Source organism: Canis lupus, chromosome 32, assembly GCF_003254725.2.
Source record: "Canis lupus dingo isolate Sandy chromosome 32, ASM325472v2, whole genome shotgun sequence".
NCBI lineage: Eukaryota > Metazoa > Chordata > Mammalia > Carnivora > Canidae > Canis > Canis lupus.
The window spans coordinates 7,708,296-7,723,521 of NC_064274.1; the positions used below are offsets into that span (position 1 = coordinate 7,708,296).

Consider the following 15,226-nt stretch of genomic DNA (forward strand, 5'->3'; position numbering starts at 1 on the left):
AGTGGAATGCAGTATTTTTTTCCTTAACTTATTTATCTATTCATCCAGGAGTCTTCCTCCAGTAGCCATTAGATCCACTGGGGCAAAGATGACATGCTGTATTTCTATAACTCCTCTAATTCAGGTACAGTAGAAATTGCACTGAACTTGGAACCAGCAGAGTCCTTATCCCACCCCTGATTAGCCTTGAGACTTTAGATAAGGTAATGACTATGGAGGAGATATTTTTCTTTATTTGTAGAATAGGACTGAAAATAGCTTTTTTCTCTTCTTCACAAGGCCTTCATTTTTAGTTTTTAAGATTATGATAAAACTACAGGACTTTCTCTGATGAAAAAATGTGCTTGTGCACAAATACACAAATTACTTACATATTGAAGGGATTCCTACACTTTTTAAAAAAAAAATGTAGTCTCTGCACCCAGCATGGAACCCAGTGTGGAACTTGAACTCATGACCCTGAGATCAAGGCTTAGGCTGAGATCAAGAAAAAAAAAAGATTTATTTATTTATTTGAGAGAGAAAGAGAGAGTTGGGGAAAGGGGCAGAGGAAGAGGGACAGAGAGTCTTAAGCAGATTCCACTTTCAAAGCAGAGGCGGGGCTCGATCTCACAACCCTGAAGATTAAGACCTGAGCAGAAACTGAGTTTATTGTTTAACTGACTATGTCACCCAGGCACCCCTCCTATACTTCTTGAAGTCATTCATGGACTGAGAAAGGGAATAATCCCTTTCTTAGAGTTACTGTGAGATAAAAATATATATTCATAATAATATATATCACATATATCTGATAAAATGTTGCATGGGAAAGTTCTATAAATTTATAAAATATTACATGAAGCAAGATGGCATTCAACAAAGAAGTAAATAAGTAAATGAGTGAATGAACCTTAGGAGTGGTAGAGATCTTAAGAATTCATCTAGTACATTTCTCCTGTTTTCAAGAAGGGTTTTTCTAGAACTAGTTTGGAAGATTATAATAAGGAATTGCAGAGAAAAGAATTCCTATAATTCAGATTTAATGCAATAAGTTGTCAAAAATTGCTTTCTTGGATACACATGAACAATTCATAAAAGAAGACATACAAATAACCAATGAACGTGTGGGAAAAAATTTCATGCTGATAGTTAAAGAAATGTAAATTAAAACCACAGTGAAGGGATCCCTGGGTGGCGCAGCGGTTTGGCGCCTGCTTTTGGCCCAGGGCACGATCCTGGAGATCCGGGATCGAATCCCACATCGGGCTCCCGGTGCATGGAGCCTGCTTCTCCCTCTACCTGTGTCTCTGCCTCTCTCTCTCTCTCTGTGACTCTCATAAATAAAAAATTAAAAAAAATTCTTTAAAACCACAGTGAAATATCATTCTTAATGCATCACATTTTGATTGGTAAATGTAATAATAGCTAGTGCTGGTGAGTGAGTGGTATGCTCATGTGTTGCTAGTGGGAGTAACTTAGTTTAAGCCTTCTGGAAGGCAATTGGTAATAGATAAAAAAAAATCTTATAATTGCTTACCTATACTAATCAATTCTGCTTTTAGAAATTCTCTCCACACTACATTCCCACCCCCTAGTTATCAAAAAGTGGAAAAGTATATTAGCAGGGATGTTATTTAAGCATTATTTATAAATATCAAAAATTGGAGACAATGTAATTATAGAATTGGTTAACTACATTTTAGCATATTCATGTAAGGGATACTATGAGCTTTTTGCATACTTTTGTAGAATATTCAATAATATAATTAAAAATGTTCACATTAAATTGCTATGAAAAAAGAAAAATTGTAAAATTATATACAGAGGACATATACCAAAATGATAGGAGTGGTTATCTTTGGGTAAAGAGATAATAAAGCTTGTAATTTTTTTTGTTGTCTTTTGTAGTTGTTTTAACTTTTAAAGAGTAAACATGCATTAATTTTATAATAAGAAACTTGATGAGCACTGGTTGTTTTATGCAACTGATGAATCCCTAAACTCTACCTCCGAAACTAATAATACAGTATATGTTAATTAAATTGAATTTTAAATAAAAAATTAAAAAAGAAGTTAAAATCAGGTCTATATCTGATGTCAGTTCTTCTTGCTTTTCTAAGTTTTAATGAAATGGAGTCTAGTTGATGACCATCTTCCATGTAGAATAGTTATGATCATTTTAGAGTTCCCTCTTACATGTGGCCAGTGCAAGTTTCATATTTTTTCCTAATTTGCGCATTTTACTTGGCTTCATTGATTCTCTTTTGGTATTTATTGTATTATGTACCCAAAACTTATTTCTGAAGTCATTAACCTCTCTTTCTCACCTTTTGGTTTTCTTTGTCACAAATTTAGGAAGGAGATAAGATACTTTTTCTAAACTACGGTTTCTACTGTGCACTGAGGTTGGAGTAATCAGTGGCATAAAAAGACATTAGGAACTTAGCTTCTGAATACCTAGCTTGAGATCCAGTTCAGTCTTTTCTTATATACATAAACTGTTTAAGAATCTTTAACTTCCAATAAACTTAGATTTCTTATCTATAAATGGTAATAATCATCCATCCATCCATCCATCCATCTATCCATCCCTAATTGAAGTCAAAGGGCTGTGTTAATGGCTAAATGAGAGGACATATTTGAGGAAACTTTGAAAACCCTAAAATACCCTAACACAACACATCTGAGCTGTGTTTGTTTTCTTGTCAAGCACATTGACAAAGGAATGGGGAGAAGGTGGTACTTCAGAGAAGCCACCTAGCCTTAGGTTTCCTGAAGACTTAGAATTACGGATGCATGATGTTAGTATACAGTCTTCTCCCCCCTCCCCTAGTTTGCATTTTCACTTTCTGCAGTTTGTTATCGATGGTCAACCAAGGTCTGGAAGCAAATGATTCTTCTTCTGAAGAATCCTCAGAAGGTCAAAGTAGCCTAACGCTAACATCACAATGCCTGTGTCATTCCCCTCACTTCATCTCGTCACATAGGCATTTTATCATCTCACATTATCACAACAAGAAAGGAGAGTACAGGAAGAGGTTTTGGGAAAGAGAGACCACATTCACATAACTTTTGTTACAGTCTTATTATAATTGTTCTATTTCATTATTATTGTTGTTAATCTCTTACTAAACCTAATTTATCAATTAAACATTATCATGGGTATATGTAGGAAAAAAGTAGTATATATTGGGTTTGGTACTATCTGTGGTTTTAGGTATCCCCTGGGAGTTTTGGAATGTAACCCCTACAGATAATGGGGACTACTCTACCAATTGCTCACATCTGGCTTCCTATTCACTTCTTCTGTCTTTGTTCTTCCTTCTGTCTTCCTCCCCATTAAAAACTCAAATATGACAAGAGAAAGCTTTCATTTTTTAAATAGCTTATATTGGCACAGTTTTCTTTTTCACCATCTCTGAAAATTAACATGTGACCAAATCATTTCACCTCCGGTAGCAGAGATATATGGGACTATACTCTTCTATAATGCCAGAAAGGCATAATCCAATTTAGTGGAGGCAAGGGAAGAAAGGAATGGTGATAAATTTCTACATAAATGCCTCATGTTGGCATGAGATCATCCACAATCCTCTTATTTGTCAAATAAAGAAATGGAGATTCAAAGAGTTGGAGTCACTTTTTTTTTTTTTTTTAAGATTTTATTTATTTATTCATGAGAGACACACAGAGAGAGAGGCAGAGACACAGGCAGAAGAAGAAGCGCTCCATGCAGGGAGCCCGATGTGGGACTCATCTGGGGACTGCAGGATCACGCCCTCAGCTGAAGCCAGACGCTCAACCGCTGAGCCACCCAGGAATCCCTGGAATCACTTTCTATTACAAAGTTTGTAGCGCAAACAAGCCTGGGTCTTCAAAAAGAAGCTCAGTACATTATATCACGTTTTCTCCTGGCCTTCATTCCTAGGACTCCCCAAAAGCTTTGAGACCAGGGAACATAATTTGCCATCTTCTACTTGGCAAATGTCATCAGGTTTTCAGTGAGTATGATTGTATGTGGGAATAAATTAGAATGTGAAACAATTGGCAGATTTTCCAATATTCACACAGGATAAAGTCATCATTATCCAATCAGGGCATCCCTATCAGTCGATGGTGGATGTTAAGGCTCAGTAATAAATTATATACGCTGGTCATTTTGCTTTGTAGTGTGGGTGGATATATCTGATTCCATTTGTCCAGTGGTCTTGCCTTAGTTTTAAAAGATAAGTCTGGGATTGCCATTCTTGAATTTCTCTTTTTGGTTCTGCTCCAACCCTCACTCCAGATTTTACAGTAATTAATGCAAAGGGGGCTTTCTTTTCTTTTTTGGATTGCAGATGTGAGTGTGTTAAAGTTTCTAGGGACAGAAAAGATAAGTGGCTACTGCTTTGTTTTCTCTTGCTTCCTCCATCTATGAAACCATTCTGATAGATCTGCAGGAAGAGATTTAGTCACAGATGGCAGAGGTCAGTGTCTTGTGTATTCAATGTAGTCAATAATAAAGTCAGGACTTATGCTAACTGAATGTTAATAAGGAAGCACAAGGACCTTGGAAAGTCATTATGTCTGGTCATTTGCTTCATAATATTACTCTAACAGGCTCTGGAGGCCAATGCAAAGAGATTTTTAAACGAGTATCAAGAAAAGGCCGGAAAAATAAGGAAACAATAGAAATGCTATATAAATTATAAGTTTCATGTGATACACTACACCTCAGCAGAAGAATTTTAAAATGTAGATTCTGTGTAGCAGAGGGCATAGTATTATTTTTTACTGAGGGAAATTTGGTCTTTATCCAAATCAAAATGTTATGTTTTTCTTGTCAAAATAGTATGATTCCTTCTAAATATCATGGGCTCTGATAGACACTAATTACAGGTCCTTTGAATGAAGCTAGTTATATAGAACTGGCAGTATTTTTTGTGGAAGGGTATCTATGCATCAATGCATTTGGATAAGCAGGTGGGAAGAAGCTAAGATGGGGTGACTGGTATAGGCAAGGCTTATAAATGTAAATATGCTCTTGTTTCCCATTTTCTGCATTTTCCTCTTCTTTTTTTTAAAAAAAGATTTTATTTATTTATTTATTTATTTATTTATTTATTTATTTATTCATGAGAGACACAGAGAGAGAGAGAGGCAGAGACACAGGCAGAGGGAGAAGCAGGCTCCCTGCAGAGACCTGATGTGGGACTCCTGATGTGGGATCCCGGGTCTCCAGGATCACACCCTGGGCCCAAGGCAGGCGCTAAACTAATGAGCCACCCAGGGATCCCCTGGATTTTCCTCTTAAACTTCATCTCTCCACAGTGTGAAGATTAACATTGCATCTTAGAGTTCAGTCCAGCTTGAGTTTCATCTCTTGCCTCCTTTCTGATCTTCCATTCTTTATCCTCATTGGGTCATTATGCCCATGAAGCAGAGAAGGAAGCCACAGTGGCACAAGTTAGAGACACTCACATAAAAAGAATAAAGTCCTCATTGCACAATGGTAAGGCCCCAAAGGGAAGCAGTATCCATTACACTGTCCCTAAGGAGAAAGCATCCCAGTTCCTCTGGAGAGGCATAAGCACTAAGAGATCTTTTCTCCATACTAATTTGTAAGTCCTGGGAGATATGCACTTCACCAAAGGCCCTGCTAATTAATTAATGTTAAAAGAGAATTGCACAATTTTAAAGTTTAAAGTCCTTTAGACTTTAAGAGTTCCTTCATGAATTTTAGAATTCCTATTATGTCGTCTTGTTGGTTTAAATTAAATTTTTTTTTTAATTTATTTATGATAGTCACAGAGAGAGAGAGAGAGAGAGAGAGAGAGAGAAGCAGAGACACAGGCAGAGGGAGAAGCAGGCTCCATGCACCGGAGCCTGATGTGGGATTCGATCCCGGGTCTCCAGGATCGCGCCCTGGGCCAAAGGCAGGCGCCAAACCGCTGCGCCCCCCAGGGATCCCGTCTTGTTGGTTTATATACCCATCCATTGATTCCACATTTCTAGAACATGGGCTCCATTCTTTTGACATCGTGTATTTCACCAGGAGATACAGCAAATCTAGTCTTTGTTTCTTTGTGATGTCAGCAGCTACTGATACTTCATATCTAGATCTATTTATTCACTGGCAGTTATAAAATAGTGTTATTTCTGATTCCTTCATTCTATCTAATCCTATGATTTGGTTTTTACTTATTAGCTGGAAAATCTTATAAAAATTTATAAAGGAGGGATCCCTGGGTGGCGCAGCGGTTTGGCGCCTGCCTTTGGCCCAGGGCACGATCCTGGAGACCCGGGATCGAATCCCACATCGGGCTCCCGGTGCATGGAGCCTGCTTCTCCCTCTGCCTGTGTCTCTGCCTCTCTCTCTCTCTCTCTGTGACTATCATAAATAAAATAAAAAAAAAATTTATAAAGGAAAGAATTTCCCTTATATACCATTTGGGTACTTGATGATAATGCTGCCTTTTTATTTATCCAATATTCAAAACAAATTGATTCTTATGAACTCATAGGTTTCAAAGATAATTTTAACATACTTGATGGTTTCTAGTACATTGCAATGTTTATCCTTATTGGGGTATACATAGTTTCATCTTTTGCCAATGGATTCCTTATAAATTAGTTTCTGAGTCTTTTTGACATGATCCTGGTAGTCTTGGATTCCTTGCTATCCATCCATATGTCAAGATATTGCAAGGTCATCCTGTACATTTCCTAATCCTGACCTGAATTAGCCATATCTTTAAAAGCTCTGGTTTCTTTTAATGGAGATGATTTTTCAAGACCATAGTCTATCTTGCTAGGGATTCTTATTTATACTTGAATGGTTATTTTTGCAGGACTTTTATTAGAATATTTAGGATATACACTTGTACATATAATATGTTATATATGTATATGTGTGTTTATAATATATTGTATCATGTAAATGATTTATAGTATGAATAATATATAATAGGCATATATATTTTATTATATAAAATAAAACTAAAACAAATTTTATCATATATAATCACAGAATAATTATAAATTTATAGTAATATTTCCAAATATTAGTCGTTATAGCCCTTATATACTATAATCTTCCCCCTTAATCTTCACTGAATTTTAATTTTATTAGTAGTTTTATTTTATTTTATTATTTTATTTTTTTATGAGTAGTTTTATATTTATGTTTTTTTTTTTTTATGAGTAGTTTTATATTTAATACTTGTCACCAATTTCTAGTCATCTAGCTTGTTTGAAGTGTATTCCCTGGTAGATTTTTCAAGAAGCACTCCTAAGGACAACAGGAATTGAATTAATGCTTGCTGTCTCTCCTTTCTACTTGAAGCTCAGATTCCTGAACATAGAATCTTTGCCTCCTATTCTTTTTCTTAAGTATTTTAAATTAGTTACTTTGTTTGGCATACAGTGTTGTTGAAAAATTTGATGGCAATTCTAATAGTCCAATCTATTATATAAATTATGTTCCAAGAGAACATAGATTCCAAGAGAATTTTTTTAAGTTTAGATTCCAAGAGAATTTTTTTCTTTTTCTTTAAATTCCTGGATTTTTAAAAATTAGAATATACATTTCTTGTTTTGGGTCATTCTGAGCTTATATTTTCAAGTATATGATATGCATTTTCAACGTGTGGTTTCAAGTGTCTTTTATTGCAGTAATTTCTTCTTGAATTATACTCTTTAGAATTAGTTTTAGTAATAATTAACATTGGTTTTTCTTCTTCAAGTATTACTATTACCTGCATATTGGGTCCTCTTAGTCAGTCTTCAATCTCTGTTTTCTTTCCCAAATCTCTTTCATTTATTTTTCATTTGTTTTTGATTTTTAATTTTTTCCCCTTTTTTTTTTATCTTCTATTTCTCTTAATGTATCTTTTGTGGTGCTTATTTATTCTTGTTTTCTTTTAACTTAGTCTTAATTTCTAAAATAATTTTTCTTTATATTTAATTATTTCTTGAACGTTATTATATCAATTCTGAGCTATTCTAAATATGATTTATGTTTCATATTGCATGATTTTCTTGGGGCCTTTAGCATATTTAGAAATATTTTATTTCAGTTTTATTCTGTTTTTGAGTGAGTCTTTTGGCAGACTTTTATTGTCTATAGCTGTGCTGTACCAAATAGTACCTACTAGCCTCATGCAGCTATTTAAAGTTAAATTAATTAAAATGTAGTAAAATTAAGCATTTGTTTCCTGGAGCTCACTAGTCAATAACCACATGTGTTTAATAGTTACTGTACTGGACAACACAGATATAGAACAATTTTATCATTGGAGAAAGTTTTATTGGACAGCCCTGGACTATACAGATGTTATTCTGCTCATTATTTTTTTTCTTTTATAGTAACTCTCTAAGATGTAGACATCAAAACTTTTCTGCTATTTATTTTGGTATGAATTTAATTTTTCAGAAATATTAGGAGATTTGGTTCAGACAGCTTTCCTAAATTCACAGAACTCCCTCTTCTCTTTCTTTAATATTTGCTTATTTTCGTGTAGTGCTAAAAAGCATAGTTTCAAAAGTATTCCTAGCTTGATTTCTAAGATTACTTGACAATTTTCCCTGGGTCCACTTTTATCTGGACCATTTCCTTTCTTTGCTTGCTATCTTCCTCATCCTTCTTTATTTTGATTCCACTCTCAGCAGTTTCTCATTATGAGACCCTATTCTAGAAGGGATCCCTGGCTGGCCAGTTTTATGTGTGTACAGTGGCTGAACTGCTCCAGTCCTTTTGAGTTGTCCCTTAAGCTGCTTTTACAGATGCACTATTAGATTGAGCAAAATCATCTTGGTATCAGTCACTACTGTCAAGTTAGCCTTCCATGATTTCCAAGAATACCTGCTGGCTATTGTGAGGTTCTCCTGTTCTCAGTCCACAGACCTCTGTCATTTTGTCCTACTTCTTGCCATAATGATAGCATGCAGATTTTGTGGCTGTTGGTGGTTTGTCCCCATTTGTATTTTGGATTCATATCACCTCATTTTGTTGTAAATGTAGTCCCTAAGCTTTTAAATTGGCTCTCCAGTAGTTCTATTTTAATGGGAGAATTGAGCATATTCTAAGCCTCTGTTACTATTGCCATTGCCACCTCTGCTGATACAGTCTCCATCAATTTCTTTGAAGAATAAATTATTTGAAAATCCTACAAACTAGAAGGGAGAGAACTGTCTCTTCACAACTGTCTTCACAACTCTCTTGCTTTAGTTTGAGCCAAGTACCTGGGCTTTGATCAGGATTTGGCTTCAAGTAAGAAGTTGTTATTAGACCATGCAGGTCATCCAGGAGTATTCTAGCCAGTTCATTCTGGCTAGAATACCTAATGGTTGACTTTTTCACTTGGAAATACATATTAAAACCTTTTCCAGCCCAGGTGCTTCAAGTCTACTGTGGACATGTAATACATGTTGCTTAATTAGCTAGCTGCTGATAATCCTGTCTCATATAATATATGTATTAACTTTGTAAAATTCAAAGTTGAAAGCATCTTCACAGATCCTCTAACATAGAGTTTCTCACTAGGCACTAGTGACATTTTGTGCTAGATAATCCATTGTTGTGGGAGCTGTCCTGTGCACTGTGTTTAGTAGCATCCCTGGCCTCTACCCACTAGATGTCAGTAGCACCCCCAGTTGTTAAACCAAAAATATCTCCAGAGATTGGGAGGATAGGGGTGGAGTAAGAGTGAGGATTGCCTCCTGTTGAGAACCATTGGTGTAAAAGTTCTCACTTTTCAGTTGAAGAACAGGCAGAGACAGGAGCAGTCATTTATATAAAGTCACATGGCTATGGCAAAATTATTTTCTAGACTTTCCTGGAGGACATCATTACAAAACATAATTCTGCCTAATTATGCTTCAGCTTTGAAACTATTTAAAAGATTTTGAAAAAAAATAAAAAAATAAAACAGGATTTTGGAAATTAGGGTAAAGACTTTCTTTTTGGACCAAAATATTTTTTAGACCATCTCCATTGTGGATATTTATCCTAAGAAGAAAAAGTGTTTAGTGTTGGCTCTTGAGATGAAGACTAAAACATTCAAGGCATGTCTTTGGACTTTGGGGAAATTTCGAAAATAGTTGTTTGGATAATCGGATCTTTTGGGTTCGCTTACTTCTAGTAAGAGGATTATTTTGAGACTGCCTTCTTTTCTTGGAATTTTCTTTGAGATTTTCAGGAAGAAGAAAAAATTGTGCTACCAACATCTTTTTAACTGGTGGGGAGGATCCTAAATCCAATCTGGTAATGCCTTTATCACCATCTGCTGGAGACTTTTGACAATATATTGTTCCAAATTTTGTATTTGGGAAATTCTATAGAAATGAGAAATGAGAAAGAGAGAGAATGAGGAAGGGAAATGAAAACACAATGCATATTATTAAGTTTAGCATAGGTTTATCATTAAATATTTCTTCAGGGCAGCATCAATGACTCTTCTTTGATGTTTTATGAAATATTGCTGTTTTCCTTCTCATCTCTTTCTCAAAACTATAAGCTTTAGATATGCTAGAAGAAGAACGTGGAGAAGACTTCCGTAAAAGCTTGCTGCAATTAAGCTGGACTGTAAATATATATATTTTTTAAAATTATTTTTTGAATGTTATATCAATTCTGAATTGTTCTAAATATGATTTATGTGTATATGTAAATAAACATTTATACATATAAAAATGATTTATGGTCTATGTGTTTATTACACGTTAAAGAACGGTATATAGATGCACAAAAATATGGGGGTTTGTGTTTCTGTTTCATTTCTGTTTCTGTCTCTCTCTCTTTTTTAGATTCAACAAAACTCTAATGCCATCCATAGATGTCAGGCAGTGGGATTGTCTCATAGGTAAGTTCCATTTAAAAGACACCTTTTCTGATCATGAAATGGGCAAAAGACATGAACAGAAATCTCACAGAGGAAGACATAGACATGGCCAACATGCATATGAGAAAATGTTCTGCATCACTTGCCATCAGGGAAATACAAATCAAAACTACAATGAGATACCACCTCACACCAGTGAGAATGGGGAAAATTAACAAGGCAGGAAACAACAAATGTTGGAGAGGATGCGGAGAAAAGGGAACCCTCTTACACTGTTGGTGGGAATGTGAACTGGTGCAGCCACTCTGGAAAACTGTATGGAGGTTCCTCAAACAGTTAAAAATATACCTGCCCTACGACCCAGCAATTGCACTGCTGGGGATTTACCCCAAAGATACAAATGCAATGAAACGCCGGGACACCTGCACCCCGATGTTTATAGCAGCAATGGCCACGATAGCCAAACTGTGGAAGGAGCCTCGGTGTCCAACGAAAGATGAATGGATAAAGAAGATGTGGTTTATGTATACAATGGAATATTACTCAGCTATTAGAAATGACAAATACCCACCATTTGCTTCAACGTGGATGGAACTGGAGGGTATTATGCTGAGTGAAGTAAGTCAGTCGGAGAAGGACAAACATTATATGTTCTCATTCATTTGGGGAATATAAATAATAGTGAAAGGGAATATAAGGGAAGGGAGAAGAAATGTGTGGGAAATATCAGAAAGGGAGACAGAACGTAAAGACTGCTAACTCTGGGAAACGAACTAGGGGTGGTAGAAGGGGAGGAGGGCGGGGGGTGGGAGTGAATGGGTGACGGGCACTGGGTGTTATTCTGTATGTTAGTAAATTGAACACCAATAAAAAATAAATTAAAAAAAATAAAAATAAAAGACACCTTTTCATTACTTTAGAAATTAATCACTCTCCCCATTTCCAAATCCAATATAAGTCTTCCTTAAATTGCATTTCAATTAGTGGTAAGTTGTGTTTGAATAAGTTGGAGGAAAAGGAAGTGAAATATAGGGGCAAATAACATTTGTTGAGCCCATAAGTGTATATATATGCTCTCTCCTACCATCCTTTTTTTTTTTTTTTTTTAAATTTTTATTTATTTATGATAGTCACACATTGAGAGAGAGAGAGAGAGGCGGAGACATAGGCAAAGAGAGAAGCAGGCTCCATGCACCGGGAGCCCGACGTGGGATTCGATCCCGGGTCTCCAGGATCGCGCCCTGGGCCAAAGGCAGGCGCTAAACCGCTGCGCCACCCAGGGATCCCTCTCCTACCATCCTTAAAGCAACTCTAGGAGTAGGTATTCTTATCCCTATTTGTCAGATCAGGAATATTCTAATACACACATATACACATGCATATATAATATCCTATAGGTGAAGCTCTTATATCTGCTTTACAGTTGACAAAGCACTTCAAAGATATTGAACATATATCAGGGATATCTAATAACTGATTTGGTAGCCTTTTATTAATACTAATGCATAAATGCTCTATGGACTTAAAGCTCTTTAAATTTATACCATCCAATGAAGTTCCATAAGAGAAAGGACCTTATAGTCTAATTCACTTGTAAACAATCCATGGTATGTAATAGATGCTTGAAACATATTTGTTGAATGAATTAGCATATAAAGAGGAGTATAATAATGTTCACCTCAAAGAACTGTAAAAACTGAATGAGATAATGCAGCAAAGAGCCAGACCCAGTGTGGACATTCCATGAGTGTTCATTCCCTTCTCTTTCCTGAACAAGCTCCTGCTGTTCCCGTACCTATCCTTGATGCCCACTTGTGGCTGACATTTACTTTGCGATGAAATCTTCACCATCTATGCTGCTAGGCCTGGATCAAATCACTCCAGCCTGGGAATAGAAGTATCCATTGAAAAATTAGTGGCTTCCAAAAAAATAAAAATAAAAATAAAAATAAAAATAAAAATAAAAATAAAAATTAGTGGCTTCTGAGGCAACTTCAATTCTAAAACCTTCTGTATGAAATTAGGCTAACAAGTATGATTTCAACTGTAGGGCACAAAGCATGAGACACTCACTTGAATTGTTCAGGAAACATTGAAAGGAACATTTTGGGGGGAAAAAGGAGAAGGAGAGAATGAACATTAAAGAACCATTTGCCTGTTGGTGTGGTTACTTTTCATTAATATTCATAAAACCTGTATCAGTGCTTTGGGGCTGAGACACTGTCTTTCCAAATGTTCAATGCAAATACTGTGTTCAGGTGCTCTTCTAGAACTCCCATTGAGTTATAAAAACTAATTTTATTTCATTGAATTTGTCGTGCAGCTCTATCCTGATGAATATATGACAGAGAGAGAAACAGAACAATTTTCTGCACTTTCTTTTTTTATCTTTAATTTCAAACTTAGTTCCCCTATGCATTTGGGAGATAGAAGAAGCTTAGATTTTTAATATGTACAGTTATGTGCATTTTAACAAACTTTAAACTTCAGAGACTATGCCTTCCTGCTCTGCAGTGTGCCCACTGCTGCATGCATAATAATGAAGATTGAGAACAGGGGAGAAAGAAATGCTCCTGTATGGCAATTATGTCTGGGAAAGAGAATTTAGCTTTCATCAAGTTTACTGATAATCCTGAATCTTCATATGGAAATGTAACTCATTTTTCTGAGATGCCTGCTATATACATTTCAAATATTAAAAAAAAAGAGGGCATATATTTTTCCCTGGCACCCCCCACTTGCAATGGAAACTAGTTTAACATAAAACTCATAATGCTGATGAACTTGAGGGGATGGATTAATAACGGTTAGTTTTGTATGGAGAAGAAAAGTGAAGATCTGCATCTTCATTTCCTGAAAGGGAAGCAATCAAGGCTTTTTGGTAAATCATGTTTTCACTTGGGAGGAGTAATCTTTTTGAGGAAATGTTTTGGGAATCATCAAGTGCCAATCAAACATTAGTATCCACAGCCAAAGATTGATTATTTTTAATAAAACTTGAGTTTCCCCCAGGCCTCACATAACATCCCTATGGGGTACATAACATTTACCTGCTTCAGCTCCCTAAAACTTCAGTGTCTTCCCATCCTCCACACACAAATGAAAAATAACAATGAAACTATATGGAGTGCTAAACCCAGGGGCTGTCTGTTGTCCTCAGAAATAAGTTTGTCAAGCTGGATCTCCAAGCTGTCCTTCAGTGCCTTTGTTCTCTCCCGTGACTGCTTCCCCTACTAGCTTTTGAGCTTCTTTAGGAAAGGAACATACTTATTCATGTTTGTGTCTCCAGAACCACCTGACATACTACCTTACTCATCCTTGGTGACCAGTAAATAGTTGTTAAACTGAATTACTGGATTCTGCTTCATCATCTAGTGTGTCGGTGATGTCATCTGGGAATACTATCAGCAGCCTGTCAATGTTCTCATCTTAGTTACTGATGATGCAAAGATTCTTCCATGGAATTTAATCCTTCATGGAGTAGAGGGTTGAGAATGAATGAGTTCTAGCATTTTTTATAGCTTTTAGAGACTTCATATTCTTGTTAAAGTGGGTTTTAAACTCAGACAGACCAGGGTATGAATCCTGACTTTGCTGCCTGGTTGTAGTGTTGCCTTGGGAGAGTAACTTTCAGTGCCTAAATTGGAGGTGCTCAATAAATGTATGTTGGATGAGTTAATGATCTCTAGACTTCATTTTTATTATCCCTAAAATGGGAAAATAATATGTATCTAGCAGTGCTGTTAAATACGTTACCTACTCAGAAAGTAGAAAATTATATTGATGTCTTACAAACATACTTTTGGATTTTTAATTGCTCTTTCTACATACTTGTCATTTTTTAAAATTATCTATCTGTCTATCTATATTTATCTATTATCTATCTATCTATCATCTATCTATCTATCTATCTATCTATCTATCTATCTATCATCTATCTATCTATCTCCCTATTTCAGAGGAGGATAACACTGATATTATTTTATATTAATATATTCCCCGTTTCTACAACACACTGTTTAATTTTGCTTCATAGCAACCATCTGAGGTTATAAAGGTTATCATCCATATTTTGCAGACCAGAAACATGAGTCCCAGATGAAAATTTGATTTATCAGAGTTATAGCAGTAACCAAAATATGACTAGAACTTAGATCTCCTGATTTAAAATTTGATGGGCTTTGACCTCTGTTCTATTGCCATCTCAATGATCAGGATTTCTAAAACGAAGCAAAACATTTACTTATATCTGCGTATTAGTTTCTTTTTGATGAAACACAAAAGTAAGGAGCCTGGAATCCTAGCTTATTGAGTGGCTTTTATGCTGGTACACTTAAGTTATTTTTTTGATCTCTGCAGTTTGTGGGTGGAATGAAGAGGAATGGAGAAAGAGGCCATTAAGCATGACAGCTGTGTTTGTA

General features: G+C 35.7%; 1 long non-coding RNA gene across 2 annotated transcripts; it reads right to left on the bottom strand.

Moving 5' to 3' along the window:
- Positions 1 to 10,373: 10,373 nt before the first annotated feature.
- Positions 10,374 to 14,205, bottom strand: LOC112647342 (uncharacterized). Of its 2 annotated transcripts, none has more exons than XR_003128274.1 (3): positions 13,856 to 14,205; positions 12,484 to 12,690; positions 10,374 to 10,492 (listed from the first exon to the last, which is right to left on the bottom strand). It is a non-coding gene; the product is annotated as an uncharacterized LOC112647342 (long non-coding RNA). The 2 variants fall into 2 exon arrangements; XR_003128275.3 differs by having other exon boundaries at positions 10,380 to 10,547.
- Between the last annotated feature and the right edge of the window lie 1,021 nt (positions 14,206 to 15,226).